The sequence below is a fragment of the Ailuropoda melanoleuca genome, chromosome 4 (genome assembly GCF_002007445.2).
Source record: "Ailuropoda melanoleuca isolate Jingjing chromosome 4, ASM200744v2, whole genome shotgun sequence".
Classification (NCBI taxonomy): Eukaryota; Metazoa; Chordata; class Mammalia; order Carnivora; family Ursidae; genus Ailuropoda; species Ailuropoda melanoleuca.
In genome coordinates this window covers 131009900-131035791 of record NC_048221.1, presented here as the reverse complement: position 1 = coordinate 131035791, position 25892 = coordinate 131009900, and the positions used below count along the sequence as shown (strand labels likewise).

The 25892-nt window shown below is 42.7% G+C and overlaps 1 long non-coding RNA gene across 1 annotated transcript in view; it reads left to right on the top strand.

Moving 5' to 3' along the window:
• LOC117802054 overlaps window positions 1-25298 on the top strand; it is a 51204-nt gene extending 25906 nt beyond the window's left edge. The window contains exons 3-4 of the long non-coding RNA XR_004625084.1: window positions 1897-1959; window positions 19353-25298. This is a non-coding gene — a long non-coding RNA (uncharacterized LOC117802054). The remainder of the gene's footprint in view (window positions 1-1896; window positions 1960-19352) is intronic.
• The last annotated feature ends 594 nt before the right edge of the window (window positions 25299-25892 follow it).

The window sequence follows — 25892 nt, the reverse complement described above, 5'->3', positions numbered from 1 at the left end:
GGATTTCTGGTCTTCCTTGCCTCTAAGAGCTTTCAAGTGCTGCCCTATCCCATATCATTTCTGAGTGAGGCACCACCCACTTGCCCCTGGGCGCGTGAACTTGGCAGGAACCTTGCCTGTCTCCTTCTTCTGCGTCCACCGGCAGGTTGCTAAAGCACCATCTTACATCTTACATTTTCTCTTTTAGGAACTGCTGTACTCCTTTATTTCTTAAACCTTGATCAGGAGACAAATTTACTTCTGTAGTCTCCCCACCCCCTGCCCGAAAGCCCCTCCAGCCAGGTAACCGGTATCTGCCTCCAGGACTGACGGATGTGATGTGATTGACTGATCTATTATTACTACTATAATTTTTTCTAATTGAAATTGCAATGTAATTATTACTTTTTGTTAGCCCTATTAACATTTTGGAGACCACGTTTTCGCCTTATTTTAATTAATAGAGAAATACAAGTATTTCTTATAAAAATGGATTACTATTATACTTACTGTTGCCTTTTTAATTAAAATTATAAACTAAGCATCTTTGCAAATCTCTTTCTGTATAGGTGTTTACATAAATATTAATATAACAATACACAGTATAAAAACAAATATTTTGAATTTTTAACCTCTAATATTATGTTTATTTAGTGGTGCTAAAATATATTTAATCAATCTTCTGATGATGAACATTTAGGTTGTAATCATTTCTTTTATTAGAATAAACCATGTTGCAATGAATACCTTTTTATATATAACTTAATAAACTTATTATGATTACTTCCTTAGTATATATTCCTGGAAATAGGATCCCTGGGCCAAAGGATACATACAATTTATACAACTGCCTTTGTCAGCTTGCCCATTAAATAATTTTACGAGCTCATATTCCCAAGAATTATGTGTAAGAGCAAGAACACCCCTGTCCTCCCAGCTTGTGATTATGTTTAAAAGCCCAAGTTTTGTTCTGTTTTATTTTTCCAAGACAACAAGCAATGAGTTAAAAGTTGAGTATTTCAGCCTAGAAAGAGAAAAATCCTAAACTAAACAACTTAATTTTCTGACCGCCTGAGAGCAGCCTGGCTGAGAACATCCGAGCCCAGGGCTCCCTGGAGACTGAGAGGAGAGAGAAGTCAGAAAAGCAATTGAAGGGAAAGACCAGTCCCCTGCACTCAGTGGAACAGCCGTCTCTTCGCTGCTGATCAGACCTCACACAGGGGCCCCCAGGACCAGGTCAGGGCACATCCAAGGGGGCCCCCAAGGCCAGACTCTGCTGACACCTACCCCAGCAAAGGGATCCCACTTCAGAGGCTGGGATATTTTTCAAGCCTAATTCAAATCCCTCACTGTCCTGGGATGACCATAAGATACCAAAATAGCCCTGTCTCTTATGGGAAAGCTATCATTTCCACTCAGACCTGATCACTGAGTCAAGCTTTGGGATTGCTACAGCTTGGCAAGGAAAAAGTCCTAATTTATCCTTTGACAAGCTGAACAGAATTATTCCAGCAACCCACCATGGACACAACCTTTCCTGCGACGCAAAACCCCAAACTCCATCTCCTTTACTCATTGCTTTGCCCAAAAACTTCCTTCTCATTACACTTAGAGCTTCCTGCTACTTACACGTAGGACTCTGCAACAGAAAACAGTTAAAAGTATTTGGACATTCGGAGTCTCCTTCCAAATAGTATCAGAAAAGGGATTTTCTCTCTTTTTTGTGCTCTAAATGTCCTGATTAATGTCTGAAGTAACTCTGGGGATTTTTCTGTGAAGGTCTTCACAGGGCTTTGCCTGGAATCTTAATGCCAGGGGAATGCATGCACTGGGTCTGTGGCTGGATAATATAGAGCTTCAATTATTTTGCTTCCATTTTGCTTATAAAATATTATATGTGTATATTTTCTCTTCTAGACCAGGGGAAACTGCCAAGGAAGCAGAGTGCCAGCTCAAGTCTTCCCCTCTGGCAACCTTTTGGTAAGGTGAAGGCCTTCCAAAATTCTGAATATAAAAGTAAATCTTTGTTATAATATCTTCTTCTTCACACTTGAATGCAAAAATTTGATGGCTTTTCATTTATATTATTTATTCATATCAGAACAAGAGGTACCCTTAGAAATCAATCTTCTAACTCAAATCCGTCATTTGGAAAAATTGCAGCCCAGAGAGAGGACATGAGGCGTCTAAGCTCATATATATCTTGTTGTTACCAACCAAGCTCTGGACCAAAGTGTAAGCCTTATAATGTGTGGTGAGAGGTGTTTCCTTTGCCTCCTTTTCAGAGGCAAAATGGTGGATCCATTTTGAGGCTATTTCTAAGTGGTCTTTAGGAACCCAGCACAATGCTGGGCACTTTACAGTTTATCACACCAATTATACTCGTAATTCTATCAGTACCATTATCCTCATTTTATAAGGAAGGTTTTGGAGAGGTTTTATAAGTTTCCTAATATGATGTTTTCGTTTTTTATGGTTTCCATAACAAATTGCCACAAATTTAGTGTTGTAACACAAATTTGTCATCTTACTGTTTAATAGCTGATAAGTCTGAGCTGGCCTCATCAGGGCAAAACAGGATGCTGAGAGCATTGTTGTCCTTTCCGAGGCTCTGTGTGAGGATTAGTTTTCTTGCTTTCTCTGGTTTCTAGAGGCTTCTTGGCTCATTGGTGCCTTCCTTGATCTTCACAGCCAGGAACAATAGACCTGATCCTTACACTGTATCTCTCTGATCCTTTGTCTTCCATCTTGTCTCTCTCTGACTACAGCCAGGAAAGGTTCTCTGCTTTTAAGGACTTCTGTGATTATTAGCTCAGGCTCGCTCAGATAATCTAGGACAATCTCCCCATCCTCAGGGTTTGTAACCCAGTTGCAAATTCCCTTTTTCCACATAGGGTAACATATTCACAGGTTAGAACATGGGCATACTAGGGGAGGTCATTATTTTGCCTACCAGTCTACTCTCTGGTCCCCAAAGACATCTGTCCCACATGCAAAATACGTTCTTCTTATCTCAAGGTCTCCAAAGTCTCAACCCATTATGTGAGAGAAGCTAGTATGTGGCAGGGTAGGTCTCTGGTTCCAAAGCCCATCTGATGGCTGGCCAATGACACATGCTGCCATTTTGCTAAAACATGGAGATGTTGTTCTTTTACTGATTTGCATGAGCTCCCAAATCACAGAGAGTTAAACTGTCAGCTCTGCGAAGGCAGGAGACTGTCTAATCTGTCAGTCATTCCATCCCAGCACCTACTACACAGCAAGAACTCGAGTTTTGCAAAGTAAATGAATGTTGAAGAAAGCAAGTATTTAAGTGAACCAACGGCATCAGCAGTGTATGGAGACATATACTCATTACTTATTTTTCCTGTTGCAAAAAACCCTGTATTCTTCTCACTGTTTTTCAGAGCCATTTGAAAACAGATTACAAACCTTACCAGAGCCAAGGTTGCTCTTCCAGGTAAACTTATCAAGCTGTCTATGCTCCATCTGGGTTTTAATTACTAGTAAATGTCTTTTCAGGCACTATGATTCCCACCAAAATTGGATCCTAGCCCATAGATTCTGTTTTGGGTTTAAATATAGCCATTGAACTTATAGATTGCCAAATATTTGTTATTCTTAGTATACTTGGGTATATTCTGGGCGTAAGCATCCTGATTATTTTTGTAGCTAGAATGCTCTTCTGTAGTTTTTCCTAACATCCCCTTCCATGATGATTTCTGTAGTGGAACACAGGAGAAAGCAGTATCATTTTCCCAAAAAAGTATTTTAAAAAAAAATTTAGCTTAGGGGTGCCTGGGTGGCTCAGTCGGTTAAGCATCCAACTCTTGATTTTGGCTCAGGTCATGATCTCAGGGTCATGAGATTGAGCCCTGCCTCAGGCTCCACACAGGTCGAGCCTACTTAGGATTCTCTTTCTCCCTCTCCCTCAGCCCCCTCCACCCCATGCTCCTGAGCTCTCTCTCTCTCTGTAATAATAATAATAATAATAATAATAAATTTTTTAAAAATTTAGCTTAGATTAGTACTAGCCAGGACTGGGAGTGGGAGTAGAGATTAAATGAATGAGCACAAAGGATTTTATTGTAGTGATAGAAGTGTTCTAAAACTGAGTTTTGATGATGGTTGTGTAACTGAGTAATTTCTCTTAAGATTATTAAATTGCACACTTAAAATAAGTGAATTTTTTGGTTTGTAAATTATATCCCAATAAAGTTGTTAACAAAGTAATTTGCCTATCATCCACTCGAAAACACTGTCCATGTTTTGTGTTAAATGTGATTTTTTTTTTTACCAAAGCAGGTCTCTAAATACAGTTTTCATAATAATAAAACCTAAGCTTCTTCAGCTGTATCTTGGTCTATTAATAAGCAGAGCTGTGCATGGTCGCACTTAGCCGCTCCAGAAGTAAGCATGTCATGCTTGTTTGCCTTTGTCTTCCCAAACAACTTAAGAGCAAATAGACATTCATTCTTAATCTTTACCAGGTTTTGATACTTGGTTTATCTTAAATTTATCTGAGTAATTGTTTTGATATGATTCAGAACCAGGCATTTTTTTATGTCTTATGATTCATTTTGAAGGAGTAATTCAACCCCCAATCCATCCATGTGCTTCTATAGAGACAATTCAGTTTCCCATGACAAATAAAGCCCAATATGCGGCTATACACACAGTGGTCTGATAACAAAAAGAGAAAACCTAGTACGTATCAGCTTTTCAGCATTTGTGGACTTGAACATCAGCCACTTAAATGCATGTGTGGGCCAATATACACAAATATAAATATTCTTTAAGGAATTGCTAGGTTTAGGGGCACCTGGGTGGCTCAGTCATTGAGTGGTTGAGCAACAGACTCTTGATTTCGGCTCAGGTCATGATCTCAGGGTCTTGAGATGGATCCCTGCCTCAGGCTCTGCACTGAGCATGGAGCTTGCTTAAGATTCTCTCCTTCCCTTTCTCTTTGCATCTACCCACCCCCCACCACCCTGCTCGCTCGCATGCTCTGTCTTCAGTCTGAAATTGTATAAATAACTCAGGAGCTTGATGGACGATTCTGTGTTCCTTAGATACTTGGACTGGCCCTCTTCTCATTAGAGAGAGCATATGGTACAAGGTTAGAGTCTCCAGGCTTGGTTCCCATGTGAACCTTTGGCTTCATTTCTTGGTCTCTGCTCTCTAGTCCAGGGTTTCTTTCCCATGAGGTTCATTGACATACCTGGTAGAGGTTGTAAAAGTGCAGATTCCAAACCTACGGAAGTAGAATCTCCAAGGTAGGATTCCAGGACTCGGAACCTTTAACAAGAGCGACAGGTCATTATTATAATGCACATTACTATCTAAAATGTTTGATCTGAGGATCTTGCCAATATTTGAAGATTCAGTATGGACTCTTCAGATTTATTAACATTCCAAGAAAAAGTGTTTCAAAGCAGTGTTTATCAAGCTTTAATGTGCACATGGATCACCTTGGGATCTTGTTAGGATGCCGACTCTGATTTCAGAGGTCTGGAGAGCAGCCTGCGTTTCTGCATTCTAACGAGACCCAGGGATGCTGATGTTGCCTGTGCACGGGCCAGACTTTGATTAACAGGGCTCCAAAGCATATTCAGGCCATGCTAGAGGGTCAGAACACCTCCCAGAGGACAGAGCACAGTGGCTGCCCCAGAGACCATTCTGTGTGAATGCCCTTCTAGTTGGAGTGGGAGCAAATGTGCTTCTGGGAATCTGGGCTAGGTGTAGGGGTCCGACACCTCTCTCAGGCTGCAGAGAATGGAGCCAAGGAAGGTACGAAGGTCACCATGGGGAGGGCAGGGGTGGCATAACCTGGGAGTGGAGCCATTTAGGAAGTCTACCTGCTCACAAATGTAAGGGCCAGCAAAACAAGGCATGTAAACCCTGGAAATAGAGATTGAAGATGGAGAACAAAGTCCACATGTCTGGAAAGGAGAGCAGGAGGCAGACTCGTGGTTCCCTGAATGCTGAGAGTTATCTGCAGGGCACATTTACAGAATGGCTGCGACTTCACCATAGGTGGGGAGGAAGCCACTATGAACTCAGCATCCTCTGTTCAACCCTGGATGCATAATGTTCATACTTTTGTGGGGCCATAACTTATTTTTTAAATTATCTATCCATGTTTATATGAAGGAGTAGTTCCCAGACTAAAATATGTCTAAGAATCACCCAAGGAATCTGTTAGAACTAGGTCCTGGGCTCCACGGTCTGAGATTCTGACTCCAGTATGTCTGGAGAATCTGTGTTTTTAACAAGCATACAAGGTGTTCATGCTGCAAGTGTCCCAAGGATCACACTTCAAGAAAAAGGGACCTGCAATGACAAACTTACTCTTGTGACCATTTGGCCTTTCCCTGGTTGAAATTCAGAGCATTATTTGTCCTCCAGGAAAACTGAAATGTAGTCTTGTGTATCTGGAATAATACAGAGTAGCCATGAAATAAAATAAAATGAAATAAATAGTATTGATTATGTCATTACTCTGCAGTGCAATGTGGCTCAGTTTTCCTCTCATACCTAGCTTTTTCTGCAAAAAGTCCCCCCCCATGCAATAATAACTACTGATGTGTGTGTGTGTGTGTGTGTGAGAGAGAGATTTTATGATTCTACAGAGAGTTCTTTTTTTATGATTTTGTTTTATTATTATTTTTTTTGAGAGAGAGCGCCAGAGAGAGAGCACAGTGGGAGAGAGGAGGGGCAGAGGGAGAGGGGGAGAGAGAGAGAGAGAAGCATAGAGCCCAATGTGGGCCTTGTCTCACGACCCTGAGATCGTGACCTGAGCTGAAACCAGAGTCAGACACTCAACTGACTGAGCCACCCAGGTGCCCCAGCAAGTTCTTTGTTTATACCAATTATCTCATTTACTCTTCAGAACAATCTAGTAGGATAGCTATTGTTATTTGGCCTCCTTTTACAGAGAAAGAATCAAAGTCAGAGAGACTAAGGAATTTGTATAAAATCATATTACAAAGGGTCTCTGCCCCAGATCCTATACTCTGACCACCATATCGCCTGCCTATTGATATTGGCTGGAAGTGTCAACAAGCCACAACGTTTTCCTTCTCTCATAGCACGTGTTAGTGTGAGTTTTGTGTCCTTAAGCCTGGCTTTTCGGTGCAAAAGACATTATTTAGAAGCAATCAGATATTAATACTTAATTTTTTATAGTTACACATGCAAAAACCTAGTTCTTTTTTAACCTTTTAAGTTTACTCACAAATATTTTACCTTTTATATATTTAGCACATTTAATAATCAGTTTGAGTTTTAACAATCTAATTAAATTTCCTTTGTATTTCTAACTGTATTTATGTGTTTAATAATCTGGTTTCACTTAGAAATACATAATATAATAAAAAAATTAAAATAAAAAAAAGAAATACGTCAGTTGTCTGAATTAGAAATAAAACCATCCCAAGTACTTAAGTAGCTTACAAATCTAATAAATTAAAATTATGTTTATGGTGAATTTGAACTCTCAAATATTCTAATATTGTGAATATAAACTTAGAGAATGTTCAGTTTTAGAAGGTCTAAATTAATTATTCAATTGTACATTTTAAATTGATATTAAAAGCCTGAGCAAGAAAATAGGCCAATTAAAAAGCAGTCTTTCTTAAATGTATAAGTGTTAAAAATGTCATTTTCTTATATATTTACATACCTAGTTCTAAGTTGTCTTGGTTAAAAGATGCTTACACACTAATTAAACAGTTATATCTTCCTAAGCTACTTTGGGACATACCTTTCCCAGCAATAATGTTGTACAACAAAATATTTTGGCCCCAAAACTGACCGGATTTTTTGTTAGCAACAATATCTAGTCCTGGGTTCTATTTATATCTGTAACAAGGCCTCTGTAATTTAAAGGAACTGGTTACACAGCTTTCATTTCTTAAAAAGTATACTTGATGTAATTCTTCTGGCCATTCAAGTAAATCTTCATCCCCACACAGGTGAGATGTTGCATTTTTGGCTCTTAAGACATTTAAGCATCTTCTAGTCTAATTCAAAAGATTTTCAAGCATAACCCATTTTAATTATTTTTATTTTTTCTTCTTAATTTTTAGGGTTGAATTTTTTCAGATATTAAAATTATTTTTGATTGACTTTTAAGTTATCTTTCTTGGCTTTGTCTGACTAGCAACCCCAGGTTTCAAGATCCTTGTCTAGGATGTTGGATTCCAATCAGTGAAGTGACAGGAACCAGCTAGGTGGACATGTGAGTATCCACCTTCATTACTGGAGAAGCTGAATTGAAGAACACAGCCTGAGTCTGCAACCATCCTTCCTCCTAGTTGCCTTCCCCACCCCTTCCCAGTCAAGACCACATGGGACCACATGGGTCTGCCCTAACTATGACATGAGTTAGGGTTTCGTGGTCTCAAAAGCAGGAAAGAGAGCAAGACCACAAATGGGTATTGCTTTTATTTTTTATTTTATTTTATTTTTTAAGCACTTTCTTTCTTTCTTTTTTATTATGTTCAGTTAGACACTGTATAGTACATCATTAGTTTTTGATTGGGTATTGCTTTTAAATACCAACTCCACCCAGGCCAGAGACATGGCACCCCCCAAAGAGGTTCATGCTCCTCCAGAAAGGCTGAGAATTTTACTCTAGATAAGAATTCCATTGAAAGAAATAAAGTGACAGGGCGTTAAGGGTCCCTCTAAAAGTTCTGAGCTGTAAATAGGAAAAATATTTTTTTAAACTGCTTTGAAAATGAGAAGATTCTACTCAACCGTAGATGACATTGATTATTGTGTCCAAAAGACTATGAATGCTGAAACTGTGTCAGAATTATTCAGGATGAGGGCTCCTGGGGGGCTCAGTTGTTTAAGCACCTGGCTCTTGATTTTGGCTCACGTCATCATCTCAGGGTCTTGAGAATGAGCCCTGTTTCAGGCTCTGTGCTGAGCATGGAGCCTGCTTAACATTCTCTCTCTCTCTCCCCTTCTGCCCCACCCCTGCTCTAAAAAAACAAACAAACAAAAAAGAATTATTCAGGGTGAAGGTGAATTCTTTATTGGCAAAGGATATTTACTCTTCCCTATGCCTTGAGTGACAATTTTAATATATTGTTATGGACAAAAGAGAGAGAGATAGATAATATTGAGTGGATGGGGAAGTCCGTACCGACCAAGGAAGAATTCACTGAAAGTTTAAGCAGACATTTCTTTGGGCAATTAGAATTGCAATTCAGGAAATACAGATTCAGGTAGAAACTTGACTCTGTTGCAAGGAAGACAACAAGAGGACAGAATTAGATGGGCAAGAGGTCATGAGTGTAGTTCTCACTCAAGTCCTCTGTGTAAAACAGGGATTGAAACTAGGTTAGCTGGGATTGCTTGGGAAAATATGCAAATCAGGGATTTAAAATTTGTCAAATCCAGTTGCTCCTTTTTTTTATCTTATCAGTAATTTTTTATATAGATTACATGTTAAAATTATATTTTTAATACAATTGGCTAAATAAACTATTTTTAGTATTAATTTCACCTGTTGGTTTTTTTTTTTTTATGTAAAGTTCGACGATTCATTAGTTGTGTATAACACCCAGTGCGCCATGCAATACGTGCCCTCCTTACTACTCATCACCAGCCTATCCCATTCCCCCGCCCTCCTCCCCTCTGAAGCTCCTTTCTTCGAAGTGAAGAATGCAAACAATTTAGGTGTCTTGGTGAGGAGGGAGTTAAATCCAGGCTGAGGGCTTGTTGCTGGTGAAAAGTTCATAGTTCCTCTGGGAGGGCCACATAAATTCCTCCTCCCTGGCGGCCTCCTGACCCTCTCATAGGAGAGACTCTAGCTAGTCTTGCTTGCTCCATTTTGAAATCTCCTTTTACAACTATTTAATGCAATAATAGCAAATATGAGGTATTTGGATTATCCACAACCTTTCTGCTCCAAAAGTGTGGCTAGCTGAGAGTTGACTGTGGAAATTTTTATTCAGCTATGCTTTTTAATCTCCAGGATTGCCATAAATCAGTGGGAAGCCTGGCTCACGCTCCTTGTCTGACTCACCAGTAACTGTATAGGGTTGATGGGCCTTTGGGGAATTGAGTGAGTGTGGTTTTAAGATTCCATGTCTCAAGTCCTTTGCAAATTGACTGCATTTTAACTCTGTGACAAGTCTACAGCTGGCCCCTGGTTTTTCCTTATCTCCTTGAAGGGAAAGATGGCGAGCTGTCTTCTAACTCTATCTTGTCACACACCTGACTGTACCCCCAGCATGAGGACTGGAGACTGGATAGGATAAAAATACCACTACCTCCCTATAATCTCTGGTCCAAGCCACCAGCCTCTTTTTTCCAGACAATGATGATAGCTTCCTGATTGGTCTCCCTTTTCCCACTCGTGCTTCTTACTGCCAATTTCCAGCTCAGAACCCAGGATAAGTATTTTAGAATGTAAGTCAAAATGTATCACTGACCTGCCCCAAACCCTCTAAATCTTTCCCCAAATTTCAAAAACCATATTCAATTCACTTCATAAACGCAATGTGATCTGGTCCCTGGCTACCTCTCCACTGTCATCTCTCACTCTTCTCTTTACTTACTTTATGCAGCCATGCCCATCTCACTGACTGTTTTTAGAGCATGGTGAACTTGCTTTGTACTAGCTGTTCTCTCTTGTCCCAGGTAGCTTCATAGCTCAACTCATAATGGCACCCCAGGCTCTGTTCAAATGTCCCTTCATCAAAAAGACCTACTGTTATCGGACACATTGTTCCCCTGCCACAAATTCATGTGTTGAAGTCTTAACTCCCAGTACCCCTGAATGTGACTGTACTTGAGATGGGGCCTTTCAGGAGGTGATTAAGTTAAAATGAAGCTGTTAGACTAGGTCTTAATTTGATTGGACCGATTCCCTTATACAAGGAGGAAATTGTGGACAGAGGGACACCAGGGATGTGCACATGCAGAGAAAAGACCATGTGAGGACACAGTGGAAAAGTAGCCATCTACAAGCCAAGGAAAGACGTCAGAGGAGAAACCAACCCCACAGCCCCTTGACCTTAGGCTTCTAGCCCCCAGAACTGTGAGAAAACAAATTTCTGTTGTTTGAGCCTCCCAGTCTCTGGGGTTTTGTTACAGCAGACCAAGCAGACTAAAACAAGCACCCTGACCATTCAATCAATAATAGCATGCCTCCATTCCTTTGACCTAAATTTGTTTTCCATCATAGTCCTTCTTCTGTGATATTTGATTACATATTTATGTTCCTTTTTATTTTTGTTCTGCCCCCCCCCACTTTGATGTATGTTTCATGAAGACAGGGACCCTAGCATGCTTATTGCCCAGCACAGTGCCTGGCCCAGAACAGATGCTCATTAAATATTTGTTAATAAATAAATGGATGGGATAGGTTGTTGAGATTTCATATCCCCTTCCCTCAGTCTTTCTCCAACCATCTAGATTCCATTTCTGTGATGCCTTCCTTGACTCCTTCCTGATTTTCCGGATACCTCCTGTCCCCGGGTCTTCCACTGAGAGCACTGACGTTAGACCCACCCTTTGGTTACCTGATGGCTCTTTGCCTCTTGACTGCTTGGCGATGCTGCTTGATCTTGTGTTTACTCTTTTCCTCCAGCAAAAGCAGGTTTGCCTGAAAAGGAGTTTTGCACTTGGTCCTAAGTGCTATGCGTCTCTATACTGCCAGCTAAAGTGTGCATCTCCAGCCATTCTCCTGGCACTCGGATTGTACAGTCTGCCCGTTCCTTATCCTGCTGAGTGAGACGGAGGCGAGGTTTCTCAGACAGATGCAGCTAATGTGTGTCCAACCCAGGAGACACTAGGCACAAAAGAAAGCGCTAATCAATAACTTTGACTCCCTCTGCTGCAAACTTTCAATTTTGATGCTCCAGACTGTGTTCATTCTAATGGCTAAGTGGTGATGCCACACTCAGAACTGGGTCCATCTGCACGGCTTGCCAGGTTCAGAAGATATGGATGACTGGGTTATTTTCTGTAATGGAAGCATGGGCGGGGGCCAAGAATTTGTGCAAACTCTCCAGACCAGCATTCAAGGCCCTCCCCAAACTGCTTCTGTGCCTCATCTCCCATTGTTCTATGTAAAGCGCTGTTCCACTCCCAACAGAATGTTTACTGCTTCCTGGGCACGCCTTTGACATTCCCATCTCTCACAGATGCCTTTTCATCTCTGATTCCTTTCTCCCTGGTTATGAGATAAGCAGTTGAGTAAGAACAGATATGACCTTTGCTTTGACGATAGACTGAACTCTCCCACCCCTCATCTTTATCTATAAGTTGCTACCCATCCTCCAAGGTCATCCTCTGTTAGTAAGTTAATGAGTAGTCAGTATGTGCCAGGTTTTTAAAATTAATATTTAATATTAATAGTATGTGCCTTAGTTTGTAATATTGGAAACCTATTTGATTCTTATAATATTATGATATGGGTACATGTATTATTTCCAGGTTATAGAGGATGGAATAGAAACAGAGATGCCATTGCCACTTCTGCAAGAGACCTCCCCTGATCTTGCCTATATGCTCTAATGGCTTCTTCATTGAACTTCAAAAGCACACATTTCTTCTGTTACTCACTTATTTGGTCTCGCAGGGTAGTTCTATGTATACTTTTCTGATTCATGCTGGCCTATGAACTCCTTAAAGCAGATACCAGCTCTTCATAATCTTTTTACTCATCATACTACTTCTTGCTAGACACAGTGCTTAAGAACTGTTTCTGGTATTGGCTTGGATTGACCACTAGGCCCTGGAAGTCCTAGGTTTGCGGTTGAGTGCGCCCACAGGACTCAAACCTTGGTGCACAGGAGGGGTACCAACCTAATTCCAACCAAGTTCTTTGGCTGTGCTTTTTGGGGGGATGTGGCTTGTCCCGACACCAGGGTTCTTTCTCGAGAACAGAGGCAGACAGCTGCTCAGGTGTCACTGTCCCTCTTTGGTGATGGAGGAGGCTTTGGATGGTTTCAGGAATGCAGTGGAGATTGAACCCATCTGGGAAAACTGGCTCCTCCCATCTGCTGGGCTCTGGGCTGGAGGTGTTAAATACATCTGTCTTTTATTTTGTCCTTCCGTCTAAGTCAGCAGGGAATAACTTGAGCTCTATCCTTTTTCAGGTCTAGCCCTCCTCTCGAGGAAGCTTCTTCCTTTGCTTCTTCCTCCGCTCTATTCCAAGACCAAAAAATGTGCCATTCACAGGGCATGAAACACAGATGGCCCTGTGTGGCCTTTCACTTTCCTTGGGTTTGCACGTTTCATCTCTTGGATATGATGGAAAACTCCCAGAGACCAGAGGTGGAGCCTTCTGTTTCCTTTGAGTCCCTTGGCTAGGTGTGGAGCTTGGACAGACAGGTAGCTTTGTGATAGACCCACCAATCGACCACCACGTGCTTGTGCACACCATGTAGATCAGATAAGTACTATGGGATCAGACGATTGAGCAGATAATGAAATAAGCCAGGTGCGCCACAAGCATATCTATGATAAATGAAGAGAATTTCAGGGAAATGTTTGGAGAGTCTGATATCATACTTTAATGGTCATGATGGAAATGTTCCATCAATTGTAGAGTGAGCCTTTAGAAATGTTAAGTAACCTGCTCGTGTTGCCCAATGAATGAATTGCAGCATCAAGGTTTGAAGTCAGGTCTTTTTAATACCAGCTCTGCTTTTCACGCTTGTGAACTGAGGTTTCATTCTTGAAGGACTGTGGAGCTGAAAACCAGCCCTAAGCTCCCTGACGGGGGTAGAGGGTTGACCATTCCCAGAACTCTATCTTCTCTCTGTAACAGTTCTCTCCCCAGAAAACATCTGAACCAGCTTCCCATTTTCTTTAGTCCTTGGCTTTTTCAATGCACAAAGCCATTTAAAATTAATTAAATTGATTCTTATCTTCAAGTTTGTCCTGGATAATGCATTTGTAGTTGCCAAAGGAGCTTCCCCAAAGGCATGTTAATGATATATTAGTTTTCCATTGTCCTTTTTTTTTTTTTTTTTGGTTCCATATCCTAGGCCTTCCATTTCCAAGAACAATAATTGTGGCTGTTATTATTGTCACATAGAAGGAAGCAATTTGTTCCATCCTCCCAGAGAGATGGAATCCCCATTAGGTTCTGGTGACGGTGGTGTGGGCTTTGCCCTTTGTCTGACAGCTTCTCTGAGACAATGGTGGGACCTTGGTTTCTGGACACGCTGAATTCACAGTCAGACAATATGACTATTGAGACATTGCCTTCCATGATGATCGATGGGAGCCTGAGTTACCGCAATCAGGCAAAATGAAAAGGAAACGACAAATCCCAAAAAGCTTGCGAGCACAATTATATTTTGTGCCAAAGTGCCTTCATATCATGGTGAGAAACAATAAAAGCTGTTGTATGCCCTAATTTGAAACCCCTCTTGATTATAAACATCCTCGGGGGTATGACGGAAGTGTTTTGGTGTTGCTTGTGTCACCTGATTTAATTCTTCCATCTGTAAAATGAGACCGGGGCCTTTAGGATCCGGGAAAGATGTGATGAGGCGGAAATGTGATGGGATGTGATGTGATGAGGCGGAAATGTCAGAGCACTGTGACTTGAGGACCGTTCTCTCCCAATTCAAAATACCAGCCAGGCCAACTTTGAAAGCCTCCCTTTGAGACGCGCTGGAAGCACACACCGTGTGTAGCCAGAGGTGATCACACATAAACGTCATGAAGAAGTTAGGCTGGGTTGACATCGCCCAGCAAAGCAGCAGAGATAGAAAGAACGTCCAGGCCAGTTGAGAGCCACTTCTTTTTCATCACGGAGTTGAACCTGTTAAATGAGGCTGCTTGGAATCCCAGTCCCATGGGTTTCCGAGTTCTGCTAATCACTGTTGGAACTTCTTGAACCCAACAGTGAGGCAGACTTTCGCAGACAGAGGCAGAGGGCGCTCAATGACTGCCTGCCTGAACCCAGGGGAAGCCCGTCAGCAAGGCCTGGTGGCAGAGTCTGGGCAGGAGAAAGCCAGTCCACCTTCCTGCCAACACTTCACTTCAGTCGGCTGCTCTTTGGCCGGAGATGAGTCCCTGCCTTGTGGGGTCCGGCCATGGGGCAGGCATCCAGTATAGTCTGGGTGTGGGTGACATGGTATTATTAATTCTGGTTCTGCCATCACCCATCTGTGAGAGTTCCCCAATCTGGATATGAATTTTCTGGGATATTGGATTAGGAAATCTCCAAGGCCCCTTCCATTGCTAAAATGGGCTATTTTGACAAAATGCTCATTTGTGACAGCGTGTTCTTCAGTGCATTATAGAGTTCCCCATGATGAATGCCATTCAGGGTCCATGGGCACATAAAATACAAGGGAGGAAATCCACAAGGCTTCTATCCCTCTTCCTCCCTCCTGAGCTCTCTCCCCTCTTCCTTGTTCTCTTTGTTTTATAGATACTCCTTTGTTTGGTAGATGCTCTGTTAGCTAATGTGAGCTAGCAACTGTAGCTTTCTCAAACCCTGTTTTTCTTCTCACTCTCAACATGTTTCCTTTTACTTCTAAAGGGAAATTGGAGCAGCTGTAGAGGGAAATCCTACAACTTCTTTTCCTCCAATCTGAAAACTCATCTGCTCTCGTCCCATCCTTTCTCATGCATCTCTGCTGTATAGAAGTGCCCCTCCAATCTGGGGATGTACTGTATGGTGATTAACACAATATAATAAAATAAAATTAAAAAAAAAAAAAAAAAGAAGTGCCCCTCCTTCACTCTAAGACCAGTTCCTCCACTGCTGTTCTTCAGCCCTTGGGGCAACTCGCCTTTAGATCATTTTCTTTTCTTTCCAGTATATTCTTGGCCTTTCCTTCTTGAATTGACCTTCTCATCAACATTTCAATGCGCTCAGGCTTTTCCCATCTTAATACAAACAATAGTCCTTAAAAACAACCAACCAGGGGTGCCTGGGTGGCTCAGTTAGTTAAGCCTCTGCCTTCAGCTCAGGTCATGATCCCATGGATGGAGACTTGAGTCAGGCTCCTTGCTAAGCGGGGAGTCTGCTTCTCCCTCTCTCTCTGTCTCTCTCCCTGCTCATGCTCTCCCTCTCTCAAATAAATAAATAAATAATATCTTAAAAAAAAAAAAACACAACCATTTCCATGAGCCCACTCTGCCAGCCCATTATCACACAATCTCTTTCTATCCACAGACACCTTCTCTAAAGAATTACCTCCCCTCATGGCTCTGCCCCACCCCTGCCCTGTCCTCACTTCTCATGTACCCCTCATCCTATCCCAATCTCCTTACACTCACCATTAACCCGAACCTTCTTTGGCTAAGTAACTATGGACATTCACGCCGTTAAGAAGACAGCTGCCGTGGGGCAGTAATGAGCACTAAATCCACGCACTGACTTGGTTTCTTACGTATGTATCTCTGCTTTCCTTTCTAGCAGGTGGTCCTGCTCCTATTTAAGGCCTCACTCCAAAGGCCCTAGGTTCTGTCACATCCTTAGAGACTTAATTCCTTAGAAGATTCTCCTCTCTCTTTGATTATTCTCATTATACACCTTCAAGCATTAAAAATGAGCCCTCTTTTACCTGCAAAACTTTAACCTCTTTAACCATGTTAACCAGCCATACTACTCAAAAGAGTGCTGTATGCTCACTTTTTCCATGTTTCACTTCCCAGCTGTGATACTGTGATTTATAAGAAGAAACACATATTTGGTCTTGGACCCAGTTCCTGGCACAGAGCTCCTCAAACCTTTGAATTTTCCTAAGTGATGAGAGCTATAAGGGTGTCTTTTGTCATGTTAATGAGGTGATTTTTGGAGAGCACCTAAGGATGGGGACTGGTTGCCAGTGGAGCCAAGGATGGAAGTCAGATGTGACTTCCTTGGCCTCTAAGAATGTCAGCGTTTACCTCCGGCTTCTTGCTGCTGGAGTCCCTTCCCCTCTTCAGGAAGATGGCTCCTCTCCAGCTCTTTCTTTCCCACGTGGCACACATTTAGTCCACGGGACACATTTATATCCCCTCAAAAAGCAGGCCATTCCCACCACAGCTGTGCTCTCCTGGATCCAATATCCAATCTAGACAGAATTCTGAGTGTTTTATCTTCTATATACATCTCAAATCTACTTTTCTTTCTTTCCCCCAGCCACACTCTCACTAAGACACCACAGTCTCACCTGGGACAGTGTCTTTGCCTCACATCTACCCTTCCCTCTGCACCCCATCTTCCCCACCCCAGTCCACTTTCCATCCTGCAGCCCGAGTTCTGGGTTATCAGAGAAGGTGAGCTTGGCAGCCTGAATGGCTGGACTGGTGAAGAGAAGCAGAGACACGCTGTGTGGCTGGCGCCTTGAAGGAGATTACTGCAGGCACCCTCTTCCCAGAAGTCACATACTTCTCTCTCTCTTAGTGCCTGTTTGGCAAAGGGGTTTTAATTAGTACAGAGGGGCAGGCAGGACCTCAGTACCCCCAGGCAGTGATCCTGTTCCAGAATGAGAGGTGAGCCAGCATATGTAACCAGAAAATGCTAGAGGTATCAGGAAACTGCGAGTGTTGGGGCTAGAAGGCACCTAGCAGCATGCCTGGTCCAAACAAAAGAAAAGTGGATCACATGATTCCAGTTAGCATGAAAACAATGGTCTCTTCTATTCATTTTGGTAAGTTTCTTGTGAGTGGCCCCGCCTGTGCATTGCTGTACGTGTCCTGGTTTTCAGATGCTGTGCGTGCGCCAAATGGCAGCCTTCACATCTACGTGAGCGGTAGAATCGCCTGCAGGACGTCCTAAGACAGGTCCTGAGTCCAGGAACTCTGATTTCGAGAATCCACAGTGGGTTGAAGAATCTGCATTTTTAAAAAATTAGTTATTTTAAATTGTAGTAAAATACACACACCTTAAAATTTGCCAACTTAACTATTTTTAAGTGTGCAGTTCAGTGGCATGAAGCACACTCACGCTGTTGTGCAAACACCACCACCATCCATCTCCAGAACTCTTGTCACCTTGAATAACTAAAACTTGGTATCCATTAAGTGCTAACTCCCCCTTCGTCCCTCCCCCTGGGCTCAGCCACCATCCTACTTTCTGTGTCTATGTATTTGGCTACTCTGGCTACCTCATATAAGTGGATTCTAAGTATTTGTGTTTTGTGATTGGCTTATTTCACTCCGTATAATGTCCTGAAGGCTCATCCCCCATGTGTCAGGATTTCCCACCTTTTTAATGCCGAATAATATTCCATTGCATGTATATACCGCAATTTATTCATCCATTCACCTGGTGATGGACTCTTGGGTTACTTCTGCTGTTCTGGTTATTGTGAATAATGCTGCTATGAACATGGGTGTATAAATCTCTTTTGAGACTCTGCTTTCAATTATTTTTGGAATCTGCATTGTTTACCAGCTTCCCAGGTGACTCCGGTACAGATGGTCCTCAGCCCACGCTTTGAGAATATAGATGTGGTGGAAAGCACGAGATAAGTGTGGATGCAAATTCTGGCCCACACACCTACTGCTGTGTGTCCCTAGGCAGTGACCTATCCAGGCATTCCTCAAAAGGTCCTCTTGGAGCTAGAGCATTTAACGTTATGTCTCAAAGTGAAAATGCCAGAACCTAAATTATAATCCGGAGGCTAAGCTTTTGAAGGTAATATTTGTCAGAGTTGTAAAAAGTACATTGTTCACAGAATCAGGGTTATCTCCCCCACTAGACAAGGGAAAAGCTATTCTTTTACCAACCAAAGATGCTTTTTAGCCCGTGCCAGATGTAGGTAGGCAATGTCATGTATGCCTTTCACCGGTCCTCACCATAGCTCTGTAGGTAGGGCATTTATTATTAATTCTCCCATTTTCCAGTGGGGAAGTTGAAACTTAGAGAATGTATATAACTTGAATAATGTCCTTGACTGGCATTGACTCTCTTGTGACTCAGAGCACTCTCCATTATATTAGAACATAAATGGAATTGGAGACAATGCACCTTTGAACTTACTGCTCAGGGATCCGTAGCTGGACAAAGTACCTGGGCTTGATCTTTGGCGAGAGTTCCTGCTGGTGAAGTCAGGGGCAGTGCTGGGCAGACCTGGCTAGGGCAGAAATGAGAGCTGCTGGGAGGGCCACACAGGTAGGTTGGAAGCCTACAGGGCCGCCCAAGGCAGAGGCTGTGAGCGAGACAACGAGGCAGAGAGGCAGCCGCTGGATCCTACCCAATGGAGAAGGAGCGAAGGCATTCTGGGTGCGCAGGACCTCCCTGGTCTGGCCAGCGAGGCTTGGCCAGTGTAGCTCATCAGAGGTGCTGGTGGGAGGGGCCAGGGCCAGTGACAGGTCTGTGCTCACTGCTTTTGCTTTTATTCTGTCCTGCCCCCTCTTGTCCTGACTTCTTCCCTTTGTCCTTCCTTGAGAGAGAAGATGGAGGATGTCCTGCTCACCTGCTTTGGCCTGGAAAGTCACCCCCCTTCTGGGCCTCGGTTTCGCATTGGGGACAACTACCGAGCAGCACTCTGTCTCCTGCCTGAGGAACTAATTTAAACCCGACTTTGCGATGGTGAAACTCCTCCTGGCTCAGCTGAAGCCTCCTTCTACCTGAGATCCCAGATCCTGCAGACCGCAAACCTCTCTGAACTACGGACAGACTTAGAAAGTGATCAGAGTCCACAGGCTGACTTTCAGGAAGGTCTTGGTGACTTTCCTCTACTCATGAGCTACACTGGCTACTGGACAAAGGAGGCGGAACCGCTCCCCCTTGTCCGCAGGAGATCCCGTGCCTTGGGAGGGGCAGGACAGCTTCTCGGTAGAAGGATCCTGTTCGTGTGTGCAAAATTGCCCGTCTGCCAGGGTACCTTCCCTCAACATGTGTGCTTCCTAGGGGTACAAGGTGCAGGGAGTGGGTCTTCTCTGATCTGCCACTTGGGGCAGTATATAAGGGAATGTCTGGGCTATACGTAGAAATTAAATTATGCTTTAAGAAATGATGAATATACCAGGGTTCATCCTATTCGACAGATGTAGAGATTTTAGCTGTTGTAGAAACCCACTGCCCTAGATAAAATACCACTCAGAACTCCAAAGTTAATGCCCTTTCTTCCTGAGGCTTCTCCTCCCTTATGGGCTGCTTGGACTCTTTTGGCCCCTTCTGGGGGCTTCTAGAATACTGAGGTACCAGTGTAGACATGAGAGTTCCTCCTGGCTCCTGCCAGCACATCTGAGGTGAGCTAGAACTTTCAAAAGACTGCACTGAACGCAAGGGAAGTCCTTAGGGAGACACAAACAAACAAATGGTAAGGTGCATAAAGCAATAGGAATCCCATAATATGGGGTTTTTAACCCGACTGTGGCTGGCTGGCAGATGCAGTCCATGCCCTTGCTTATCCTCTCATCCCCCCAACTGCCTGGGCCAGTTTCCAGATCTTGCTCAGAATGGCTGGCCTTACTCTTAGACTCCAGGAAGCCAGCAGACACAGACCTCTCTCATGCCTCGGTGTATTCACAGTTAGGGCTGAGAGAATGTTCTAGCTTTTTTGGCCTTTCCTTCAGCTCTTGTCAGACGTGGCGACTGTCTCAGTGAGCAACTCCACCTTTCCCTTGAGGCCCCAACCCCATCCATCTTGCATGTTGCCTGATCCCTGATACAGAGGAAAAATATCTCAACCCTGCAGTGACCATAGACAACTTGACTTCCAGCATCACTGCCCCGGAACTGTGGCCACAGGGTCCTTCCCACACAGTGACACCACACCAGCACATTTTGTCAGCTCAGACTAAAAACGGATCAGGCTTCCTTTACCTGCAAGTATGTTTTGTCACCTTATGAACACTAGCTGGCCAGTGCGGTAAAAGAATTACAGTGCGTGACCTATTTAGATGTGTTTAAATTGGCCTTCGCATGGGTTTTAGTTACAATGATTCTTTTATTTTTAGCAGGATTGAGAGATGAATGCCTTCTTGCAGATGAAGGTCACACTTTCTTGCCCTCATCAGCAAGTAGGGCAGATGCAAGAACAATTAGTCAGTTCCTCAGGCAGGAGACATTCGGCCTCCGAGAATCAGATTTTTAGCACACAGCCAGCTCCTCAGTCCCTATGCTTGGCCTGAGCTGGTGCTGGGGCCTTTATGAGCTCTTGATTAATTCCCTTCCCATTAGGATGCTGTAGTTAATGCTAAACAGGAATGTGGGGGCTGGAAAATGAACCAAGAGCAGAGTCAGTCTGGATTGTATTTCTGGATTTCTCTCCAGGTAACCTTGGAAAAAACGTTCACCTCTTTGAGCCCCAGTTCTGCCATCTGTTGTTGTTTTTAATGAGAAAAAAAAACCAACCAGTCTACTAAATCTCACTGCTTTGTACAAATACTTCCTACAAAATATTTTAAACTAGTTCACACTAAAGTGTTGATGACTCATCAATTCATAGTTCCTCCTGTTTTTAAAGGAATCTGAAGTATTCTGATCTTTCAGTGTCTGGAATTATGTGCCAAGCTTAACTCTTTATAGGCTTAATCTCATTGAAGGCTCACAATAACCCTCTACAGCAGTGGTCGTCAGTCTTTGTGTGCCTCAGAATCATCTGGAGGACTTGTAAATACAAAGAGTTGGGCTGCACCTCCAAAATTTCTGATTCGGTAGGTGCATTTGGAGCAAGGTCCCAGGTGATGCTGACACTGTGGTTGCGGACCGCACTTCGAGAACCATTGCTGCGAAGTATGTGTGCTGTTATCTCCATCTTGCAGATGAGGTCACTAGAATAGAGAAGAATTAAGAGCTTTGCTGGAAGTTCCCAACTGGCAGAACAGGGATTTGCAGCCAGGGTTGACAGGACCCCGGTGACCTTGACCAGGGAACTCCATGGTCACCAAAGAGGGGACTGAAAAGGAAAAGTAGGGCCAAGACACGAAACAAATCTTGTCCTTTCATGATTTTGCTGGATACTACAGAATCCCTATCTTTCAGATTTCGCTCCCCCATGCCCCATGATCACCAAGGAGACCTTGACTTCATTTGAGTCTTTCCAACAAAGAAAAGAGATTAGAGTTTGCAGGCTAAGCGTTGCTTCAAAGCAAATTTTCCAGTAGCCTGAACTGAGAACTCCTGATCTTGCGCAATGATTTAAATTCTGACCCAGCCATTCATGAACTGTGTGACCTGGGACAAGTTACCCAGCTGCATTGTTCTTCAGTGGCTCCATCTTTAACATGAGCACCTGTGCCATAGGTTGTTATGGGGATTAATTGAGACTAAAGACAATAATAAGAAAGAGCACGTAATAAATGATGCCGTGACGATGGCAGCGGTCACTGTCATGGGTCAGCCCGATTCACTGTGAAGTAGTCTGCAGGACTGAGCTGGAGAGCTGGCTGACCCAGGACTCACCCCCTGGGGAGGGGGTGAGTTAGAATTGCTAGAAGGAGACAAGTGGTCTGGGTGGCTGGTGTAGGGAAAGAGAGGCCACCAAAAATCTAGCCAAATGCGGTTTCTGAACTGAGAGGAGTTTGATGTTGGAGAACTAGACATCTGGACACGAATCGTAAACTGAGGCCAGAACATTTGTTGGACTGAATTAGTCTTCTCTTGTCCTTGGAGGGCATAAGAACAGAGAGAAGTGCTATCACTGGCTTCGAAGAACTCGGTGTGGAAATACTTGAGAACCTGGCAAGGGTGGGGGTTACATACAGCAGCTCTGCTCCCCACTTACCACCGGGTGAGGGGTGCGGCTCTAGGTCTTTCGCCCTTGTAATCTCTTGCGTGTGTAATGTACCATGGGGAATCGATCCGTCCAGGAGAGGGGTCTTGCTTTGAGTCAGCTGAGAGGTTGGATCCCCGCTGGACTATTTACTAGCTGTGTTACTTCGAATGAGTCACTTAGCGTCTTGGAGCTTCGTCCTCTTCGCCTGTTATATAGGCAGAGTGACAGCCACACTACGAGGCTGGTGTGAGGATGAAATGGAATCGTGCAGCCAAGAATCTGGTACAATCCCTGGCCTATAATAGGCCTCTTAAATGGTCTTTTTTTGCTCCCCTCCCTTCACATGATTCTCACACAGTCCTGTGAGGAAGGTTAAGGCAAATGGCATTATCTCCATTTTTGAGAGAAAGAAACGAAGGCCTAGAAATGTTAATGATTTGCATAAGGTCACATAGTTAAAAGATGGTATTTCTCAAATTCTAGCTCTGTGATGGGTCCTATGCCAGGATAATAAAATGGGTTTCACTTCATAGGCCAAAACCAATTAATGGGTCCTTTTGCCTAAACTGAAGGATAGTAAGGCTACTTGAGATTTGAAGAAAGAACCAGGATGGTTTAGCCATGTGTGTCAGGGGCCTGCTGTCGGGGTGGTGACCCCTGGGCAGTGCAGTTGTCACGCAGGTCCTGGGTGAATTCTTTCCCAGTGAATTTTGGGGTTGGCAGAATGACCCTCTCAAAGACCTTCATAGTCAAATCACAATTACCTTAGGTAGCAAAAAGGATTTTGCAGATATAATTAAGGTTTCCAGGTCTTAAAACAGGGAGATTATTCTGGATTCCCCAGATAGGACTGATCAATCACATGAGCTCTTAAAAGCAGAAAGTTTTCTCTGGTTGCAGTCAGAGAGATGTGGCATAAGGAGAAGTTGGAGAAATTACAAGCACAGGAGGACCTGACCTGCCCTTGCTGGCTTTGAGGATGGAAGGTGCCAACAAAATTTCTCTGTAAGAGCCAGAAAGAAAATATTTTTGGCTTTGCAAGACACAGAGTCTCTGTCACGACTACTTTGCCGTTGTAGAGGAAAGTAGCAGTAGACAATATGCAGAGAATGGGTGTGCCTGTGTTCCAATAACACTTGATTTACAAAAACAGATGGTAGGCTGGATTTGGCCGCAGGCTACCATTTGCGGAACTTGATGTTGGCAGCAGTGCTGGTCAGGGAGTTTGTAGGATGCTCGTTGATTGGAATTTGTCTGATGTTTTTCTTACAATCATATTGGAGTTACAGGTTTGGGGGGAAGAAGATCACAGAGGTCAAGTGCCACTTACATGAGGTCATATCAAGGGTATATACATACGGCCAACATGACTTGTTGACCTTGACCACCCAGCTGAAGTAGTGTTGCCAGATTTGTCTTCTATAAACGTACTCTTTTTGCTCCCTTTTCCATACTGTACGCTCTGGAGAAAGTCATTATGTGCAGCCCACACAGAAGCAATGGGAGTTATGCAATATCTCTTGAGTGGAATATCTACATAATGTGTTCTTATTCTTGTATGTAGGAGATTTGTCTCTTCTTCCCATTTATTAACTCATTTAGTCATTTATTTATATCCATATGGACTCATGGAAATTCACTTCATACTCGGGGTTAGAATCTAATGCTCTGCAGTTGATTTTATTTTTCAAATTGTGCCAGCTTTTTGACCAACTTTTAAATTTTGTCAGTCTGCTGAATTTGGAACAGTGTCTCATTGTGGTTTTACTTGACTTTTACCTGATTAAGAAAGAGCTTGAGGGTCTTTTCATAATTTTATGGGTTTTGTGTGTGTGTTTCCTCTATCATGAAAGTCTTATTCATGTCTTTCGTTCAACTTTTTTTTTCATTTTAAAAATTAGTTTGTGGGAGTTCTATAACCTGGATATTAACCTTTGCAAGTTGTATCTTCTATTCGAGGCTTGTCTTTTCACTCCCTTTATAGTATCTTTCTCTGAATAAAAGTTTATGTTTTAAAGCTTAAAGTTAATCAGTCTTTTCCTTTGTATTTTGTGCTTTCTTGTTTTAAAAATCCCTTCCTGCCACAAGATCATAATGGAATTCTCAGACACTGTCTTCTGAATATTTTATGGCTTTACCTTTACAATTAAGTGTTTAGTTAACTTGGAATAGATTGTGGGTGTAGTGTGAGGTAGGGATCCAGCTTCAATTCTTGTCCCACATGGATAACCGAATACTCCAGGATCTGTTAAGGAACAGTGTCATTCGTCCACTCGTCAGCAGTTTTAACTTTGTCATTAATTTGCGACCCTTTTTTCCTATGCCTGAACCAGTACCAGTGTTCCCATAATTTCTATAGCCTTTTCCCTTTCCACCTCTTCCTACTTCCCTTCTTCCTCTTCTTTCTTCTTCCTACCAAGTTCTTCACTTGACCCCTTTTCAGGAATGTCTGGTTATTGCCCTTTGCTCTTCCAAATTCATTTTAGAATCACTTTTTCACTTCTCACACACAACTGTGTATGGATTTTAATTGCAATTGCACTGAATCTTTGCATATATATGGGGAGAATAGTCAAGTTTACAATATTGAGTTTTTTTCCCCAAGGACATTGTGTATCTCTTCATTTTCTTTCATTGTTCTTTAACAGTCTCTCAATAAAATTTTATAATATTCTCCATAAGGACCCTGCATATCTTTGTGAGATTTATTCCTAAATTTTCTTAGGGTTTTCATTGTTATTGTTGCTATTATAAAGATATGCTCCTTAAAAAATAAAAATTTCCACTTTTTATTATTGGTATGTAGATATAGAATTAATTTTTATACCGATTTTGTATCTAGCAAATTTGCTAACATCTCCAAATAATTCTTTTTATTTTTTTTAGAGAGGGAGGGGGAGGGGCAGAGGGAGAGAGAGAATCTTAAGCAGGTTCCAATTCCAGCGTGGAGACGCATGTGGGGCTCAATCTCACAACCCTGAGATCATGACCTAAGCTGAAATCAAGAGTTGGTCACTTAACTAACTGAGCCACCCAAGTGCCCCTGCAACTCCAAATAATTCTAACAATAAATCTGTAGATCATCTTGCATTTTCAACATAAAAAATCATATTACCTACACATAATACATTTTGTCTTTTTTCTCCCCAGTTTTTATACCTTGTATTTTTGTTTCTTACTTGTTTTTAAGGCACTGACTAGGACCTCTAGCTCAATGTTGAATAGAGGGTTCACAGAGTTTTTTTTCCTTGTCTCATTATTTTT